The sequence below is a fragment of the Coptis chinensis genome, chromosome 4, assembly GCF_015680905.1.
Source record: "Coptis chinensis isolate HL-2020 chromosome 4, ASM1568090v1, whole genome shotgun sequence".
NCBI lineage: Eukaryota > Viridiplantae > Streptophyta > Magnoliopsida > Ranunculales > Ranunculaceae > Coptis > Coptis chinensis.
In genome coordinates this window covers 97701203-97723045 of record NC_141459.1, presented here as the reverse complement: position 1 = coordinate 97723045, position 21843 = coordinate 97701203, and the positions used below count along the sequence as shown (strand labels likewise).

The 21843-nt window shown below is 36.5% G+C and overlaps 1 long non-coding RNA gene across 1 annotated transcript; it reads left to right on the top strand.

The window, feature by feature from the left end:
* Positions 1-20896: 20896 nt before the first annotated feature.
* On the top strand, positions 20897-21843 carry LOC147506060 (uncharacterized). Its single transcript, XR_015220729.1, has 2 exons — positions 20897-21363; positions 21454-21843. It is a non-coding gene; the product is annotated as an uncharacterized LOC147506060 (long non-coding RNA).

Sequence of the window (21843 nt, the reverse complement as noted above, 5' to 3'; positions counted from 1 at the left end):
ATATTATGCCAACATGTATATAAACTTATTCACAATTTAACGTACTAATTATGTTTAATTTTTTGTGCAGCAAAATGGATGATGATAAAATATTTCCTATTTCAAGGAAAGCAATATTGAATCAGATACTAATGCATAACAAAATTTATACACCACCAGTTTACAAAACGGAAATTATAGGCGATAAATTTGGATCTAATGTGACTATAGACGTTCCTATTTTACAAGGAATATTTAAAGAATATTGTGACGACTATGATAATTTGTCAACATTGCAAACATGTTATGGAACTCTAGAAGAAACACAAAATATAGCTGAAAATCAAGCCGCGACAGTCGCTCTCACATCACCAGTGAATTGTACCAATTCGACGCCGAGATTTCAACTTCAAAGAACTTAGCCATATCGACAACAACTTAAATAAGCAAGGTTTAAATCAATCATCTGCGTCAGATTCATGAAGAAGCTACAAACGAAATCATACAACTTCAAGAAGCCAATGAACAGTTTCATGAAATAAATCAAGAACTGCATGTTGATATTATGCACGTTGGGCAAGAAAATAGAGAATTACGAACATCATTTACTAATGTTGACATGACGAGTGATGAAGTTGTTAAGATAATCAACATTAGTGATGATGATGATCAGTAGAATAAATTTTAATGGAACTATTACTTATTTTAGGAGTAATAATTAGGTTATAGATTGTGCCAAGTTTTAAGCTTATCAAGCACATAAATATATGCTTAAATTTATTACATGTTTGTGATTTATTACACAATAATTTCTCAATTAGTTAAATTACATGATAATACACTTACTCCTATTACACAATGTTGGAAATGAAATTTCTCAATTAGTTAAATTACATGATAATACCCTTACTCCTATTATACAATGCTGGAAATGAAAATTTCATAAAAGAACCCGGGCATATGCCCGGGTATAATACCTAGTCTATATACTAAAGCGGAGACCTCCAATGGAGGATTTTCTCTCTCCTATGTGGCACTCTAATATGAGAGTTATCATTTTCTCTCTCCTATGTGCCACTCTAATATAAGAGTTAGCTTTTTCTCTCTCCTATGTGGCACTCTAATATGAAAGATAGTCTTTTATAGTAGCCTACAATCCCACATACATAGAACCTCTTTGGAGAGTCTGAGTGTATTTCTAATTCTTATATTTGGAGAGTTTGAGTGTTTCCAATTTTTATATATTTGATCAAATAAAAATAATTGCTAAAAAATAGGTTATTTGTATAAGGTAATTTCCTATTACGAATCAAACACTTTTAGTGTTCAAATTCTTATATATTTTATCAAATAAAAAAAATTGCTAAAAAATAGATGATTTGTATAAGCTAATTTCCTATTACAAATCATACACTTTTAGTGTTTATGATAAAGCACTGACTTATTTTCAATATATCCTTAACGTGACCTCAAAAACACTACATATTCTTCAGTTAATAACTTATTATAGAGTGTAAAATCAGCTTCCGACGGTTCCCCACATTCTCTAAGGATTATGTGAGATATACCGAATTAGAACACTCCAAATGTTATCCGCATAACCCTTTCATATACCTAAAATTTGCATTTGTTGTTGGTTATTGACTTCTTAAGAAGTAGACTAATATACTTCTCGAGTAAGTGCCTGAATACCCATCACGTACTCTCATATTTTTAACATATGCAATTTTATTCCTTTTCATTTTTCTTTCTTGGATCTCATTTTGATTTTCAAACACATGTAGGCTACAATATGATAATACATATTGAAAGTCTAAACCTGTAAAAAGAACACCGACTTATTATGAAGGGGTGCTTTTATTTGCACATTTGATTTATGTTTCTTTGTATGACATTATTTCTTTAGACAATCTAATGATATATTTAATAATCATCCAAATACAACCTCTCACATACATACACTCGAACACTCGATTCAGAAAATGTCAAAGTTAACACGAGATCAAATGCTAAAGTGCAAACTCTCCCAAGTTCTTTCTCATTAATGTAGATAAATGTGCTTCTATCGATTTAAGAACACTATGAATTGAAAGGATCGGACGGTCACCGATAGTCATATATATTTGGAAGACAGGTAGATGTAATGCATGGTGGTTATGCATGTGATGTTGTTTTTCTATTCAATGTATATAGAGCAATATAGTACATTTATATGTGAATTCATAGAGCTTTTTCCATCACAATAAGAGCTAACTATAACAATCTAGATTTTGTATTCGAATATCATCGGGAAACACAAATGAACTCAAAAGCAAAATTGTATTTGGCACTGGGGATGATTTCTTTTAGGGCCCAAATGGTAAGCAAAACCTTAAGTATATGTACTTAACTAATTTCATTTATAAACAACATTGGCTTTCTTTGAACTGAATACATACAACCTTCTTACATTTCATTTCAGCTCCTGGAACATAAATTGGAACTGACTCTTATAACAAATACAAGATACTGTGAGTGAATCACTTCATTCAGGAGCGATGATTAAATTAACTAATCGAGGCGGCTATCTTTGGTTTCCTAAGTTTTGTTCCTTTTTTTCCCGAGTACAGGAAAATGGGATAGTGCTAAAAATAAGTTTTCAAAATTTGTACTCATTCCGAAAAGTGGGGAAGATGTGATAATGCTAAAAGATATGGGTCAGGATACTTATAGAATGTCCATATCATGGAGTAGGATCCTGCCAAGTATGTTTCACCTCTCTAACTTCATAAATGGGTGTGGATGCTTATAGAATGTTCATATCATCATGGAGTAGGATCTTGCCAAGTTGTATAATAATATGATGTCCTATACGAGCTACTCTTAGTATTGCATAAGAAACCTATTATTGAATTTGCATTGTGATTAGCATTTCAAAGCGATGGAACTACAGTTGAACTTACAATAGCTCAACAACCTTTATTCGATACACAACAAACTTTGGTTGCAAAGAGAGCCACCTAAACATTTTTTGGTTGTAGGAATTTTAATAATTATATTTTAGAGTAAAATATATCGAAACTTAAAAATTCTTACGAGTATTCTACTAATAATTGATGGATGATAATTATTTGGTCCAAAAGAGTGAAGAGTGTTTGTGTTAATTATTATTATACTTATTTTTGTGACACTTTATTGATACTATCAAACTTAACCCTTTCAACATTAGTGTAATATTGGAAGAACTTTGTGGTACTATTTCTTCATCTGAACTTTGTTTTACAATGTGCTTGCAGAAACATTGAGAATAGATAAATATACTATAAGAAATAAAGAAAAAGGTGAAATAAGATGGAATATTTGAGCATTTTATTGTAAGTTTAAGGTGTGTGTTAGAAGCTTCAAGTTTGGAAAGGGAATGTTATTTGAAAGTCACACTCTTCTTCCATCCATTTGATTATTAGATTGTTCAAATCTGAAAATTAATGATCATTACTCATTTTACCCACCCAATCTTACGTTAAGACTTTGACATGTTCACATTGACGATAGACATAGAACGACATGATCTTCTATGTTATTCATGTTGGAATTGAATAAATATATTTTGCATGTATACAAACAATCACTTAGAAAAAGAGAAAATACTTGGGAGAGTATTCTAAGTAGGTGAATGCATTTTCTTGAAAGAGAATTTTTTTTGTATTCATTAATTCATCGTAGAACACGTTCATGTGATAAATATTTTCAAGTGGGAGTAGTACGTGTATTCTTTGAGGATATGGAAACAATCAATCTGTTTTAGTGATTTGTACACATTAGTACGTAAGCCGAGCGGTGATGATTTACTGATAAATCACTATAAATCTAAGAAAACTATTATACAAGCTAGATCGAGTTTAAGATAATTCCATTTGAAAAATTACGGATTAATATCCTAAACCACAAAGTGAAGACACTATCTCAATTTGATCCCTTAGTTTCCAAGCACTTATGCACCATAATCGCTGCTCATTAACGTATTTCGGTTTATTTTCAATAAAAATATATTCTGATTTGAAAATTTGTGTGAGACATTTTGTAAAGTCTTTTCATCACACAAAATATTTAATAGATCTCGGGCGTATGCCCGGGTCCAAAATCTAGTCTATATCTATATCTTAATATTAAAGCTCCCACAAAGGGTATTTTTCGAGCTCTATTAAAATTCTACGTCATCTCCTATTAAAACGAAAATTTCTCTCATATTTGAAAAATGGGAATCCTTTTTTATAACGAGAATTTCTCTCCTATTATAACGAGAATTCCTCTTCTATTAAAACAAATTCTAGCACTTCTAATTAAAGCGGGAATTATTCTCCTATTAAAATGGGAATTCCTCCCCTATTGAAAAGATAAAATCTAGCATATCTAATTAAAACGGGAATTATTCTCCTATTAAAACATGATCTCTCTCCCAATTGAAAAAACGGGTTTTTAAAACTTAATTAAAACTTCATTTAAAACAATTTGTTAGAAAATTAAAACGGGTTAGCGACTAAAACGGTAGTCCCAATTTTCTAAAAAAAATATAAATGTTTTCAAAAGAGTCGGTGCGTATGCAACGGACCTACAAGCTAGTCTTAATATTAAAGCTCCTACAAAAAGTATTTTTCGAACTCTATTAAAATTCCACGTTATCTCCTATTAAAACGGGAATCCTTTTTTACAACGGGAATTCCTCTCCTATTATAACGGGAATTCCTCTCCTATTAAAACAAATTCTAACACTTCTAATTAAAGCGGGAATCATTCTCCTATTAAAATGAGAATTTCTCCCCTATTGAAAAGGAAAAATCTAGCATATCTAATTAAAACGGGAATTATTCTCCTATTAAAACACGATCTCTCTCCCAATTGAAAAAAATGGGTTTTTAAAACTTAATTAAAACAATTTGTTAGAAAATTAAAACGGGTTAGCGACTAAAACGGTAGTCCCAATTTTCTAAAAAAAAAATCTAAATATTTTCAAAAGAGTCGGTGCATATGCACGGGCCTACAAGCTAGTCATAATATTAAAGCTCCCACAAAGGGTATTTTTCGAGCTCTATTAAAATTCCACATCATCATCTCCTATTAAAACGGGAATTCCTTTCTTATTTATTAGACACTTCTAATTAAAACGAGAATCAATTTCTTATTAAAACATAAATTCCTCCTCTATTAGAAAAAAGAAATTCTAACACTTCTAATTAAAACGAAAATCATTCTCCTATTAAAACGGAAATCATATTTCTAAATTAAGTCAACTATTAAAACGAGGTTAAAAAATGAGTTTATAAAACTTACTTAAAACAATTTGTTAGAAAATTAAAACGGGTTATTAAAACTTAATTAAAACGATTTGTTATGAAATTACAATAGGTTAGCAACTAAAACGGGAATCATGATTTGTTAGAAAATTTCTATATGTATATAGTTATGATTGTCCACAAGGGGTATTTTCCGTGCTCTATTAAAATTCCACGTCATCTCCTATTAAAACGAGAATTTCTCTCATATTTGAAAAACGAGAATTTCTCTTCAATTATAACGATAATTCTTCTCCTATTAAAACAAATTCCACCACTTTTAATTAAAGTGAGAATCCTTCTCCTATTAAAATGAGAATTCCTCCCCTATTGAAAATTAAGCGAAAATCTAGTGTATCTAATTAATATGGGAATCATTCTCTCTTTCCCAATTAAAAAAAAACGGGTTTTTAAAATTTAATTTAAAACAATTTGTTAGAAAATTAAAACGAAATTAGCGACTATAGTCCCAATTTTCTAAAAAAAATATAAATATTTTCAAAAGAGCTGCGTATGCACGGGCCTACAAGTTAGTGTATATATATATATATATATATATATATATATATATATATATATATAATAGCCCGTCCCTTTTAGAGCTCTAAGAGTGTCTACGTCATTTTTTTTACTCACTACAATTTAGGAGAAAAAAAAAAGAAATATTGCTAACAGTTTCCAAAGTTTTCAAAATACTGGTAATTACGAGTAATTAGGAGAGAAATCAGGAACAAAAAACAGCGAAAGTGAATTAAAAAAAAAATCGGGCTCTTCGACAAACCTATTTTAATAAAGTATATATGAGGGCGATAAAAAGTAACTTCTTAAGGCCTAAAACCCCAATGAAACAAAACCCTTACCGAATCCGATGTGCTCCATTCCCTTGTTACCTCTTCACGAATTGAGGTAAATAATATTGTTTACTGTAGTAGTTACTCTTTTTGTTTTTCTCCACGACTATTGTAACTAGCTCAGGTATGTAAATACGTGATAACTTGAATAACAAGGACCATTTAAAACCCAACCAAAAATCATTGAACTTGAGTTGAAATATCAAAAGGAAGGAGGTCAACTAAGCTAATCACAAGTTAGCTCATAACGTCCATGAAGGACATAAGTCTTGCTGTCCATCAGAAAAAAGTGAGTCATTCGAACTGCAATTAAGAAATAATATAATCTCATGTATGTATGTAAAAAGAGTTTTTTGGGTCTCTATTTGAATTATTGATGGTTGAGCCATCATGTCAAGAATTGTGGATATCAAAGTGCTATGATATAATGGAAACAAAGAATACACCAAAGGTTTGAATTTAAGCTTAACTATTTCTCACCTCTGTTGAAATATTTGATTGGCATAATATCATGCTTATCTAGATGTAGTACATATCATACAAGTACATGCAATAATCCAAGTGTCTCTGTATTGTATATTAAAATAAAGTTCAAATACTGTAATGTCACACTCATAACAGATGTAACAAAACTGGATTTCATTATTACGATCGCGACGACGATGGAAACAATGAAAGGTCCTTCATTGATACTATGATCATAATATTAGAAGATAAATCTAGGAGAGCGCAAAATGTATTGTATTTTTCCTAATAGTTTTTAGTTCATTTTAACCCCTACCCTTCCATTTCCCAAGTAAAGGTGGAATCAATTTTAAACCTTAAGTTTTAATATGACTATTTTTACTGCCTATATATATATATATACTTAGTAAAACATTACCTAGAAATGAATTCAATTCTAATTTTTAGTAGGTATTACCTACACTCCATTAAATTCATCTCCACGAAATTTGAGTTTATTTGGAAATCTCTAACCTAACTAACAATTGTTGTCATCTTTAAAAAAAAATCCAACGGTCCAGAAATGTCGTGTTTTTGCAATCATCTTTTGTTTAGGTTAGAGGTTTCCAAATGATATGAAATTTTGTGAGGATGATTTTTAATTTGTCACACTGATCCATAGTTAATCCAATCTAGTCAAGGTTACGATGACAAAAGGATGGCACTCCGGACTTGTGTGACACAATTTTCTTTTTTTCTATTTTTGATGATGGTATACGCTAGTTTACCCGAAAAAAGAAGAAGAAAAAGGCCCGAAAAAAGAAGAAGAAAAAGATGATGGTATACGCTTATATCAAGCATGACCACAGCCAAGCCTAGGGCCCACACATGGTGCTCTCAACCAAGTCCGTTACTGTTTCCAACCTTAGCCACTAGTAAGCCCAATCCACAGTTGGATCTCACTTATGGCGTGTGATTTTAACTCAAAAGCCCTCGGCACTATGAAGGGTGAGAGGCAGAGCCCACTTTATTGATTAGATTGCAGCTTCATTGCTACTCATGCATGATGGTTATTTATTCAGTCCACACACCCAACAATGTCATACTCTCTTTTTTTAGCACTTGCATCCATAGTACAAAATATCAGAATATGAATATTTATCGATATTCAATTTATGGATATGTATCGTGGATATATCTCCCTCTTTGGAGATATTTGACATTGTTTCACATACAAATATCGTTGATATATTCAAAATATCGACAAATATCATGGATATTGTAGATATTTTTTGATATATCATGATACATTATTTATATTTATTTGAAATATAATAGTAAATATTAAATAAAATTGTTATATATACAAAATATCGCCAAATATCTCCAAATATCACAAATATCGCAAATATTATCGAATATCACTGATATTTGCAGTCGTATATATCTCTAAACATATCGTGATATTTATATATCTTTTTCTGAAATATGGATAGATATCCCCAAATATCGTGATATATCGAGATATTTTGTACTATGCTTGCATCACTTCTTTTAAAATAGTTTTTGAGTTTGGTTACGTTCTTCATTTTATCAAATTTTGCAACTAGTTATCAATAATGACAGAAATAGTGACTGAAAACTCAAATGTGTGCAGAAAGTGTAGTGCCATATTTTATTTTTTATTTATTTTATTTTTTTGGAAATACAACATAGCGATTGATTAGTGTAAATACCCATTCTTGTCTGTAAGACTTGTAATCGGTATTACATTAAAAGTGAAGAGAATTGGGTTGAAGGTTTTAAGATTGAGGAGAAAGTTGTGATAGTGGAAAGTGGTTGTTCTTCAATTAATGAAAAAGACGCCTACGTATCCAATCTACAAGGGAGAGAAATCAAGCTAATGTAGTTTTGGGGTCTCTTTTTATTGGGCTTTTGCCTAATGGGAGACAAATTTGTATTTTTGGTGCTACATGCATATAGCCCCAAACCCTTCTATTCTTTTATTCTTTTTTAATGATATTTTCGCTTACCTAGCAAAAAAAAAAAGAATTGGAGGAAGTAACGTAATAAGCTATACAATGATGAGCAAATCTGTAACGGTTGCATAAGATCTAGAGGATTATTGTGCCTAATATGGTATGTTTGACACGCATTGAATCTTGTAACAGTTATCTTCCTTGACTGATGAGAAGTGTATGCGGAGTTGTAGCAATAAGAGTGTTACGTATGACAGTTTAATGAGTAAAGCGTCAGTGTACTCCATGTTGGAATCTCTATTGTTTTTCAAAGTACTAGTGTGTGTGTGCAAAGTGGAAGAGATGAACTAAAAATGTTCTCTCCACTTTAGTGCATAGAAGATAGTCCCACATTGGTTATCCACCACTAGCAAGTTAGGTATATGAGACATTCCTCTACCATAAGGGCGTACCCTTAGGGTACAAATGCTTTTGTGTTAGGAGGGAGGACTCACCCAAAGCCACGCGCGCGCGCACCGGTCCGCACCACACCGAGTTGAGCTTGGGCTTACTGTCTAGTGGGTAGTGGCTTGACGAATTGCCTAAACTTGTTTTACTTTTGCTTCAACAGCAAGTTTTGGTGTTCTATATATTAGTAGTTGGTCTCTCTTCCTCATCAGTTTAGGAAACCGACTGCGGTGACCGACCTTGTCTCTATTTAAAGAGGACTGTGCGTCCATAGAGAACTCGTGAAACCCATCAGAGAAACAGAATTTGCATCCTACCTTATTCTTCTTCTCTTCTTACTTAGCCGCTAGAAAGAGTTATATTGTCGTTCTAGAGAGTAGTTTGTTCTAGTGCAAGTCAAACTGCTGTAAACCATTGAATCCTGTGAGGAAAACGCCACTACTGCCTTTCTGCACCACTGGAAGGGGAGAAATCTTTCCTTAAGAGCAGCCTAATCCGCGCCGTGGTTGTTCCCTGTTACTGATGTCCTTGTCTCTTCATTGCTACCGCTGTCAACTGTTCCTTCTGTTCTACTCTAGTTGTTGTTTCAATACAACTATACTATCACTCCACTATGATGATGTAGAGCTTAGGTAACAACAATATATGATGTAAGCCCTTGTATATATTCAAATATGCAAATTGTGCTGCGCATCAGTTTTTTTTTCAAGTCTTTAAACTCGTCGCTTAGACATCTATTATCTATTACTATAGAGGTAGTATGGTTCTTTGAATTCTAATTCTAACTAAACAAACAATATAAAAATAGATAATAGATTATGGATTATGGATTATAGATTATAGATTATGGATGAATCTTCATTTGTTTGTACTTTATGAGGTTATAGATGCACGAAGATATATTAATGGAGTATGTCATCTTTGCTCTAATGATTAATCGAGCTTCCTAGATTCATAAGCGTTCATATGATGCGCCGTGGAATGCTTTTTAAGGTTAGCACAACATTCACTCAGAGGATGAGGTTGTTTCTTGGCAGCCAGGCATGTATAGTCCATACCAAGATATAGTTGCAGGAAGCAAAGAGAGGTGAATGATACTTACCAGCTAATAAATTATCGTGGGTGTTACATGGCGAGTCACAAATGACTGAAAATGAGTGTCTTTGTTTCCCCTGCTGAAATACCACTCTGCCATTGTGTGCCCCCAGCAGGCACTACACTTAAATAAGTGTACGTGGTAACGTTGTTGCGGACCTCTTCCCGGTGCTTTGACACTAGCTCTTGAAAGTTGGTGGAGACATAACTTGCTTCTTCATTCATTAATTATTACTCTAAATTCTTACCCATTACACAAGGACTCATGTTTGTAAGTAAGTTTACGTATTCTTATACCTTACTTTTAACTATATATATATTGGCTAGTATGCTGTAGAGAAAAATGTGTTTTTTCTCTCTCACGTGTAAGGCGCGCCCCGCACTCACTTTTTCTTTGACAAGGGCGCGCTCCGCGCTCATGCCTTGGTTGACCTCTAAACGATTCGGCGCGACCCGGACTCGACTTTGGCTTGCCGAGGGCGCGACCCGCGCTCCACCGTATTTCAGCACGAATTTGACTTATTTCGGAAGTTTTCTGAAATAGTATAAATATATGTTTTTTCTGTAGAAACCTAACTTAACCAAAACCAAGAAAGAAAGAGATTATAAGAGAGCAATTATGTGTGAGTTGAGTGTTCATTCTTTGTGAGTGAATTAAGAGACTTGTAATCTGTTACTCCGGACATCAAGGAAAGTTTAGAACTCGCAGTGTGGACGTAGGCAAATTGCCGAACCATGATATATCTCGTCTTGTGGTTTGTTCTCCTTTACATTAATTGTTTTACTTTATATGCTTGCTATTTGATATTGAGAAGTGTTGGGATATTACTTGGAGGGTGTTGAAGTCTTGTCTAGTGAGAAGGATCGATCCTTGTGTAGGATTGATCTATTTGTTGTTGGTTACGTTGTTTTCGCATTATTCTATTCACAACAATTGGTATCAGAGCGTAGGTATTCGACCTAAGATTTTGAGTTTAGTACTCGAAATTTGTGAAGACAAGGTGTTCGATTAAATTCCGAAGTGAAATTATTTTTTGGGTTATTATGTGTAACTTGAAAGATGACTCCCAAGATGTCAAACGCAAGGTTTGAAGTAAAAAAGTTTAATGGGAAGAATAACTTTGGGATTTGGCAAGTCCAAGTAAAGGATATCCTCATCCAACAAAGTTTGCACAAGGCTTTAAAGGGGATTAAATCTAAGGCGGCGAGTATGAGTAATGATGATTGAGAAGAGTTCGATCTTCAGGCTTGTTCATCAATCTGGTTATGTCTTGCTAATGAGGTCATGTATAGTGTGATAGGAGAAAATACCACTGCCGGTATTTGGCTCAAACTAGAGTCTATGTATATGACCAAGAGCATGATGAACAAGATGTACCTTAAGAAGCGTCTTTATCGGTACATGATGGTGGATGGTTCAACGATGCAAGAGCACGTTAGTTAGTTCCGTCGACGCCTAGTAGATTATTTGAATGTGGGCATGAAGATAGATGATGAGGATCAAACGACATGTTTAATATTCTCCTTGCCAGAAAGCTATGAGCATCTAATTACTACATTTATGAACAGAGAAGATGTTGATCTTGACAAAGTTCAGAGTGCTCTTCTTTCTTACGAGTTGATGAAGAAGACACGTGTAGAGAATAACAATGATGCAGGTCAAGGGCTAGTGGCAAGAGGAAGGTCGTATGAAAAGGCTTCTACAAGCAATGTGAAGTCTAGGTTCAAGTCAAAGAAGCCTTTGACACATGTGAAGTGCTACAATTGTGATGAAAAAGGATATTACGCAAGTAATTGTTCTCACCCGAAGAAAGAGAACAAGAGAGATGGTAAGAAGAAAGGTAAGGCAAAAATTGAGGCAAGTTATGTTTCAGGATCTGAAGGGGACGAGTTGAGTCTCTGTGTGTCCACATAAGACTATATGGCCGAAAGGTGGATTCTTGATTCCAGATGTTCCTACCATATGTGCCCGAATAGAAAGTGGTTTACTTCTTATGAGAGTATTAATGGTGGTTTCGTTTTGATAGGTAATAACGTTGCTTGTAAGACGGTAGGAATTAGAACTATACGGGTTAAGATGCATGATGGTATAGTGAGGACTTTAACTGATGTGAGGCATGTTCCTGAGCTAAAGAAAAACCTTATTTCTCTTGGTACCTTGGATTCTAAAGGCCACAAGTTTGTGGGCGAAGGTGGAGTCCTAAAGATTGTCAGTAGCTCTTTAACTGTTATGAAGGGTCAAAACATGGAACCTTGTATACTTTGATGGGTAGTACGGTGATAGGCGATGTAGCAATGGTTGCATGTAGTGACAATTATGAGTGCACTAAGATGTGGCATATGTGACTAAGGCATATGAGTGAAAAGAGTTTGTCTGAGTTGTGCAAGCGAGGGTTCTTGAAGGACTTGAAGAAGCCAAGTATGGGGTTTTGTGAGCATTCAAGGCGTCCTATAGAAGCAAAGGTCTGAGTCAAGTTCAAGTCAAGCAAGCACACGACAACAGACATCCTTGACTATGTGCATACGGATGTTTGGAGACCCTCCAGAGTGGCTTCAAAGGGAGGTAACCGCTATTATGTCTCATTCATTGATGATCATACCCGCTATGTGTGGGTGTATATGATGAAAACGAAAGATGAAGTGTTTGAGACATTTAAGAAGTGGAAGGCAAGTGGTTGAGAATCGCGACAGATAGGAAGGTAAAGACACTACGGTCCGACAACGGCAATCGAAGTATACCTATGGGCCTTTCCAAGAGTTTTTGTGCGCAACAGGAATTGCCGCATTAATCGAATCGGGGGCACACATCAGCAGAATGGAATGGCAGAGAGGATGAATAGAACCTTGCTTGAAAGAGCGAGATGTTTGTTGTCTAATGCCAGTCTAGGCAAAGAGTATTGGGCAGATGCAATGTCCATGGCGTGTTACCTGTATAATAGGTCATTAGTTCCAGCTATAGATTGCAAGACACCTTATGAGGTGTGGTCAGGTAACCCAGCTGATTATAGTATTTTACGAATGTTTGGATCGACAGCTTACTACCATGTGAGAGAGAGCAAGCTAGATCCTAGAGCTAAGAAAGCCATATTCTTAGGCTTCGCAAATGGGGTAAAGGGATACATATTGTGGTGTCAAGAAGACCACAAGTTCCTAGTCAGCAGAGATGTTACCTTTGATGAGACTTCCGGGTTATTTTTCAGTAAGCCGGAAGGAGCTGGGCAGAATGGTGAGTCTATAGAAGTTCAAGCCACTGAGCTTGGGTTGTCTAATGCAGCAGATGACTGGTTGGTTCATGATGAGGTACCAAATCATGGAACCACACAGCAACAGGAAGAAGAGCATGGACATCCGCAACTTGTATTGGTTAACCCTAGGCCAAAGAGACAAGTTAAAGAAGTGTACAAGTATGGGCACGAGAAGCCGGTGAAACACTATGGTTAGGTGGATTTAGTGGCATATGTACTGAATATCGAAGATGATGAGCCAAATAGCTTCAAAGAAGCTGTTAAATATGCTCATTATATAGATTAGTTGGTAGCTATACAAGCAGAGATGGAATCTCTTGATAAAAATCACACATGGGACCTAGTTTTATTGCCAAAGGGCAAAAGGACTATCGGCAGTAAATGGGTGTTCAGAAAGAAAGAGGCTCTTCCTGAGTCCGACAGTACTGGGTACAAGGCAAAAGTAGTAGCAAAGGGTTTCTCACAGAAGGAAGGAGTCGACTACAATGAGATATTTTCCCCAGTGGTCAAACATACTTCCATTCGTGTGTTATTGAGTTTAGTTGCTCACTTCGACTTGGAGTTAGAGCAACTTGATGTTAAAACTGCTTTCTTGCATGAGGACTTAGAGGAAGAGATCTATATGAGACAACCTGAAGGGTTTGTTGTTGCTGAGAAAGAAGATCATGTATGCAAATTAAATCGGTCACTGTATGGGTTAAAGCAATCGCCCAGGCAATGGTACAAGCACTTTGTCACATTCATGATGCAACATGAGTACACCCGAAGTAAGTATGACTCTTGTGTCTACTTTCGTATGCTTCATGGTAATGACTTCATCTATATCCTACTTTATGTGGATGACATGTTTATTGCTTCCAAAAGCCTGGTGGAGATAGACAAGTTGAAATCTCAACTTAGCTCTGAGTTTGAGATGAAAGACTTAGGTGGAGCCAAGAAAATACTGGGCATGGAGATTGATAGAGATAGGAAGAAGCGACAGATAGTTGTATCTCAGAAGAAATACCTTCAGAAAGTAATTTCTCGTTTTGGCATGGAGAATGCAAAGTCGGTTTCTACACCTTTAGCTGGGCATTTTAGGCTTTCAGCTAAGTTCTCTCCTAGTTCGGTGGAAGAACAAAAGCATATGGCAAATGTATGTTCCTTATGCAAATAGCATGGGCAGTTTGATGTATGCTATGGTGTGCACTCGCCCAGACATTTCACAGATAGTTAGTGTTGTAAGCAGGTATATGGCAAAATCCTGGGAAGCAGCATTGGGAGGCAGTGAATGGATACTAAGGTACGTGAAGGGTACCTTGGATGTGGGATTAGTTTATGGTGGAGGCACTTGTTATATCAGTGTGTATGTGGATTCAGATTATGCAGGTGATCTAGATAGACGACGATCGACTATTGGTTATGTGTTTATGATGCATGGTGCACCGGTTAGTTGGAGGTCTATGCTACAGGCTACAATTGCTCTATCTAATACTGAGGCAGAGTATATGGCAGTGACAAAGGTAGTGAAAGAGGCACTATGGCTTCGAGGTCTTCTAGATGATATGGGTATTGAGCAAAACAGTGTTGTTTTATATTGTGATAGTCAGAGTGCTATTCATTTGGCGAAGAACTAGGTTCATCATGCTCGGACCAAGCATATTGATGTCCGTTATCACTTTATACGGGATGTCGTTGAGGATGGTGATGTAGCACTTGAGAAAGTGGACACCCATGACAACCCTGCTGATATGTTGACAAAGGTTGTTACCGGAGTTAAGTTCCAATACTACTTGGACTTGCTCCAAATCCTACATGCTTGAAAGAACCCTTTGTGGGCATGGCCCTTTGGGGCAGTTGACTGCGAGTCTTCATTGCTGGATGTGTTCCTACTGGATGTGTTATTGCTGGATGTGTTCAGCTCGGTTTTATGTGTTAAAACCTCACTGAGGTGGAGAATGTAGAGAAAAATGTGTTTTTTCTCTCTCATGTAATGTAATACCCAAGGCCACTTTTGCCTTGACAAGGGCACGCCCCGCGCTTATGCCTTGGTCGACCTCCAGACGATTAGGCGTGACCCGCGCTCGACTTTGGCTTGCCGAGGGCGCGGCCCGTACTCCACCGTATTTCAGCACGAATTTGACTTATTTCGAAAGTTTTCTGAAATAGTATAAATATAAGTTTTTTCTGTAGAAACCTAACTTAACCAAAACCAAGAAAGAGAGAGATTATAAGAGAGCAATTCTGTGTGAGTTGAGTGTTCATTCTTTGTGAGTGAATTGAATCTGTTACTCCGGACATCAAGGAAAGCTTGGAACTCGCAGTGTGGACGTAGGCAAATTGCTGAACCACGATATATCTCGTCTTATGGTTTGTTCTCCTTTACATTAATTGTTTTACTTTATATGCTTGCTATTTGATATTGAGAAGTGTTGGGATATTACTTTGAGGGTGTTGAAGTATTGTCTAGTGAGACGGATCGATCCTTGCATAGGATTGATCTATTTGTTGTGGATAACGTTGTTTCCGCATTGTCCTATTCACAACATATGCTATTCGAGTTTATACTCTGTAATACAACTTTGATATATCAAGGCACGTTTAGCAGTTCCATTATGCTATTTGTTACATTATTTGTTTGCTGATTTTTCATACTCTTCTTTTAAAACCATATAGTTTATCTAGGTGATGTCTTGACCTTATTATTACATTTTCGGTTTGAAAATGGACCATGTTCCACCGGACTGAAGGTGGTGGAATTGACCTGTTAACATGTGGGTGAATGGGACTGCTCAGTTGTGTTTCCCATTTGAAAGAACTAGTTGCACTGTGTCTAAGGCGACTCTATACATTACGTGGTATACCGCGAAATGATTTTAGACAAATGGTAAGATATTTCTGTCAAAGTATTTTAACACTACTTAGTTGTGTTCTAATTAACCAATATTACCTCCTACTAGATGAGTCAATTAGGATTTTCTCCTCCTAAAATCCTAAATACACAAAAAAAAAATTAAATTGGATTGACCGAATTTTTTTTGTGTGTATTTGGAGGAAGAAATCCTAATTGGCTCATCTAGCGGGTGGCTCATGTAGCGGGGGAGGGCTACCACTAGTTCACCCTTTTCTCTTTTCCAAATTTTCACTTTATAAGATGTGCGATAGGCTTTTTAGAATATTTAAATCAGTGCAGCTAGCTAATCATTTCACAAACAGGAAGCTCTTATGTACGCAGGTCCCTATGCAATGAACACAAGTTGCTGGTGGTTTGAGAGCTTTCTCGGAAGCTCATTGTTTCGACCAGTTTGCTAGCAGCAACACAGGTTCATGTCAATTTTTTTCATCAATTACTTCCCATCAGAACACATATACAGGAAGCTCACAGGAGTGCATTGGAAAATTTGTCTAAATTTGGGTACGCGCCAAGATCTAAACCGACACTACTTTTATTAGATACCAGACTCCAACAAAAATATTAAAGAGGATGATGCCTCATCAACAAGGAGATTAATATTATGCAATATGAATTTAGGTTTATGAGGAATTCAAGGATGTCTGGCGTACAACTCATGTTCTACTTTTATTACACTTGAGTGATAGTTTTGTTGTCATTTTTATTTTCATATTGTTACTGAATGTTAGTTGTCAATGAGTAATAAACCACATTTATTTCTTGAGTATGAACTCTTATTGCATTACGATAAAGTTCAATCAGTCTTATGTAAACGCTTAACAAAATCATTGTTTAGATTGCAGCATTTAAGCATATCTAAACAACAAATGATACTGATAAGTTATAACTACCTTAACCAAAATGTTATTTCGTTTGTTTCTGTATGACTGTCCTCAGTCTCTCTTCTCTTCTTCTTCGCCCCAAACTCACCTTCTTATGCAAGGCGATAGATCAATAGCTCTCAATACTCACAACCAAAAACAGACAATCTCTATTCTGTTTAATTAATCAAATAAAAAACTCCATTTCCAAAACCCTAACTAAGCCATGATATAGGCATTCCAAAATACTTACGAAAATAAAAGGACTAGACTCTTGCATTGCGACACGCACAAGGCCCACAACTGCTGAAATAAAACTAACACCCGAAACTTAAAACCAAGGGTTTCGCGCCAATTTCGGAGGCTGCGACATAGGCGCCCGCCCCTCTCACTCGACAGTAATTCCCATTTGCATTGCATTGCTCTGACAAGGCTTATACTGCATCATTCCCCCCTGCTTGGGAGAAATTCAACCTCAAATTCGGGATGTCATCACCGGAAGAATCATCATCATGAAAAGGACGAAGGTGCTTCACATTGAAGACATTGGAAGTGCGGATATGGCTCGGTAACTGCAACTTGTAGGCATTAGGATTGATCTTGCGAATCACTTCAAACGGGCCAATCTTACGAGGACCCAGCTTACTGTAAGCACCAGCAGGAACACGATCCTTAGTAAAGATAGCCCACACAAAATCCCCTACTTCAAATGTAACAACCCGATGGTGTTTATCCGCAGCAGTTTTATACTTGGAATTAGAAGCAACTAAGTGCTTCTGGACAGCGCACTGGATCTCCTAAATTTGTTTTATAAACTCATCCGTTGTCCCATGAATACAAGTTAAATCCGGAACAGGAGCAAACTCAAGAGGAGAACGATCGAGGATTAAACCCATACATAATCTGAAAGGGACTATACCCTGTACTGCGATTGACAGAGCAATTAAACGCGAACTCTGCCTGAAACAGTTCCTGTTCCCACCTTCGCACATTATTCCCAACCAAACTACGGAGAAGATTTCCCAAAGAATGGTTCACCACTTCAGTCTGCTCATCTGTCTGTGGATGATATGCACTACTAAAATGAAGTTTAGTGTGACAGAGCTTCCACAAACTTTGCCAGAAATGGCTCAAAAACTTCGTATCTCTGTCCGACACAATCGACTCAGGCAGGCCATGAAGACGATAAACATCACGAAATGGCTAAAAAAACTTCGTATCTCTGTCCGACACAATCGACTCAGGCAGGCCATGAAGACGATAAACATCACGAAAGAAAAGCTGAGCCACATTAACAGCATCAGTTGTCTTCTTACATACGATGAAGTGAGCCATATATTTTGGAAAACTTGTCAACAATCACAAACACAGAATCCATACCCCGCTGAGTTCTAGGCAAACCCACAACAAAATCCATACTAATATCAACCTAAGGCCGAGAAGGGACAGGCAAAGGCATGTATAGGCCGACATTGGTTGGATTACCCTTAGACACCTGACAAATACAACAACGATCGACAAACCGGTGCACATCCTTAGTCATGTTGGGCCAGAAATAAGAGTCAGAAATAAGCTGATAGGACTTATCACGCCCAAAGTGTCCCTCTGCATGTACCTCATGAATAATTTTCAAACGAATACTACCATCCGGAACACAAACGACAACCCTTAAACAAAAAGCCATCATACAATAGATAATTTGAGCGCTTACCAGCCTGTAAATCAGCTAAGATAGGCGAGAAGAAAGGGGTCGTCAACTAGAAGTTCCCGGAAACTATCAAAACCCACCACCTGTGTTTGCATAGTAACCAACAAAGAAACACGCCTACTTAGTGCATCGATCCGCAGCCCGATTCTGAGCACCAAATGTGTGTTTAAGAACAAAAGTAAAATCTTGCAGATAACTGGACCAACGAAGTTGCCGAGCACTAACTTTGTCCTGATTACCAATATGTTTCAAAGCCTCATGATTCGTATGCAAAACAAAATCATTATGAATCAAGTAGTGGTGCCAATGTTTAAGCGTCTGAAGGATAGCATAGAACTCCAAATCATAAGCACTATAGTTATGTCGCGCACCTGTCAACTTCTCACTAAAATAAGCCACGGGCCTACCATTCTGAGATAGAACTGTCCCAATTCCAACTTTAGAGGTGTCCGTATGAACCACAAAAGGAGTCGAAACATCAGGTAAAGCAAGGATAGGAGCCGAAATCAACTTCTGTTTGAGCTCGTCAAAACTATTTTCTGCATCCTTAGTCCACACAAATGAACCTGCCTTCATACAAGCTGTAATGGGTGCTGTCACGGTGCTGAACTTTGGGAATAAATTGCCGATAAAAGGATGCAAACCCATGGAAACTCTGACAATCATGTAAATTCACTGATCTAGGCCATCTTTTAACAATGTCCACCTTAGCGTCATCCACTGAAATGTCATTATTAGAGATGACATAACCCAAGAAAAGGACGCTGTCAACACAGAAAGAACATTTCTGGGGTGCAGCAAATAACTGTGTCATGCACAGAACTGATAAAACATCACACAACTATTGTAAGGTGTGTCTCTAAATCACGGCTGTAAATCAGGATATCGTCGAAGTAAACAATGACACAATGACCAATGAACGGTTTCAACACTTGATTCATCACTCGCATGAAGGTGCTAGGTGCATTAGAAAGTTCGAATGACATAACCAACCATTCAAACAAACCCTCACGAGTCTTGAATGCCGTTTTCCATTCATCCCCAATCCGTATCCGTATCTGATGGTAACCACTCTTCAAATCCAACTTAGTGAACACCACTGCCCCATGTAGCTGGTCTAACAAATCATCCAGGCGAGGTATTGGAAAACGGTACTTGACAGTGATCTTATTAATTGCCCGACTGTCCACACACATACGCCAAGTATCATCTTTTTTTTGTGTTAACAATGCAGGTACTGCACAAGGGTTAAGGCTCTCCCTGATATTCCCCTTTGCTAGTAACTCTTCCACCTGTCGCTTGAGTTCATCATGTTCCTTTGGACTCATCCGATAATGAGGACGGTTAGGAAGACTAGACCTCGATACAAGATCAATGTGATGCTGGTATCGCGTAAAGGTGGTAACTCATGCAGCAAATCAGTAGGGAACACATCACTAAAGTCACCCAACAACCCTTTGACGCACTCAAGAATGTCACTAGTCATCCCCTTTGATTGTCCCAAAAGTAAATACACCACACCCGAATCCACCATCTCATTCTCAAAGTTACGTCGAGATAACAACGTAGTCAAATCACTATTACTTGTACTCGGTTTAGGCACCACTTCTTGACTAGGCATCAATACAATTGTAATGACCCATAATTTTACTTACGGGTAATCTGGTCATTTCACGTGTTAGTTCAGTGCTACTATAGAATAATTGGTGTAGACTGATGTGGGTGACGAGTGTTGGTATATATTTTATTTAAGTATTCTAGTAATTACAATTTTTGGTATGGGTGTTTGATGCGGTAAATTCCAAAATTAATGCAAATTTATTGTTGTTACCATTAAAATGGAACTGGTCAATTACCAGATATATGGCGGGGTTTAACGTTTATCATTAGCGGGGTAGTAACGTATATTATTGGAGGGATTTGATGATTATGGGCTTTTCATTAATGGTTATTTTTTATATTGAGCCTGGTTAATTATTGTATTGGGCTTGTTATTTTGTTGGGCCACTTGTTTACGTAATTAGTCTGTTTTATTATATTAGTTAGGCTGTTTTATTCTATTGGGCCTATTGTATTTTGGGCCTGTTCTAATATTATTGGCATGTTCTACATTAAACCACGCTTGGTATATATGGGCTTGGGCCACAGCAAGCCTACATAAAAGTTTAGTGGCGTAGACACATTTTAGAGGGAGCTTGACTTAGTCAAGGGTTAGTTTTGGATATATTCTGGAGATGCTAGCTGTCGCATGGGGGGAGAGTGAGAGGTACACCTCCTGTTCAAACAAAAATTGGAGGGTTAAAAAAAAACAACAACAAGAAAGGAAATGAGGAAGAAAGTGGGGTTACGCATGATGAGGGGGAGCGGGGTTTCTCCACTTACAAAATGAAATTTAACATATTGCCACCACCTAGAAGAAAAGAGGGGAGATCTCACCTGATGTCTTGAACATAGTAAAGAAGTTTCATGCTGGACTTGCATAAGAGGACCATCAGGAGCTAGGGGAATTTTATAAGAAAAACAGTAGGCCAAGCATTGCGATGTAGCTGAAAGGTAAGCCGTTAAGTAATCTTGTCAGCTGTTAATAAGTGTAATTCACATTGATTATCTTATATTTACTAACCATTTAATGTTGCGTGTTAGAAAGTGTTAAATGACAGGGAAAACCGGCTCCCAGAAGACAGGAAAAGGCGTATGTGCTCACGAAGAAAATTTAACGTGAAGCATACTCTGATTGGCTAAGGCGGTTCTTTTAACTCTTTCTTGTTCTAAATTTATTCCCTTTAAGTGAGTTTGTAATAATTTAGTATAATGTTAATTGTCTTTAGTTATGAATTCATTAATTAGAAGTTATGAAGATAATTGGGTAAAAGATCAATTTCGGGGCGCTACAGCTACTTGATTTAACTGGCAATTGTCGAGATGGTTAAGTAGCCGGTGCCACGAATCAATATATCTTTTAGTAGTTGGGTTTACGACTGAGGTTGTAATATATTAAATGGAAGTATATTATATGATTTTCAGGTTAGGACA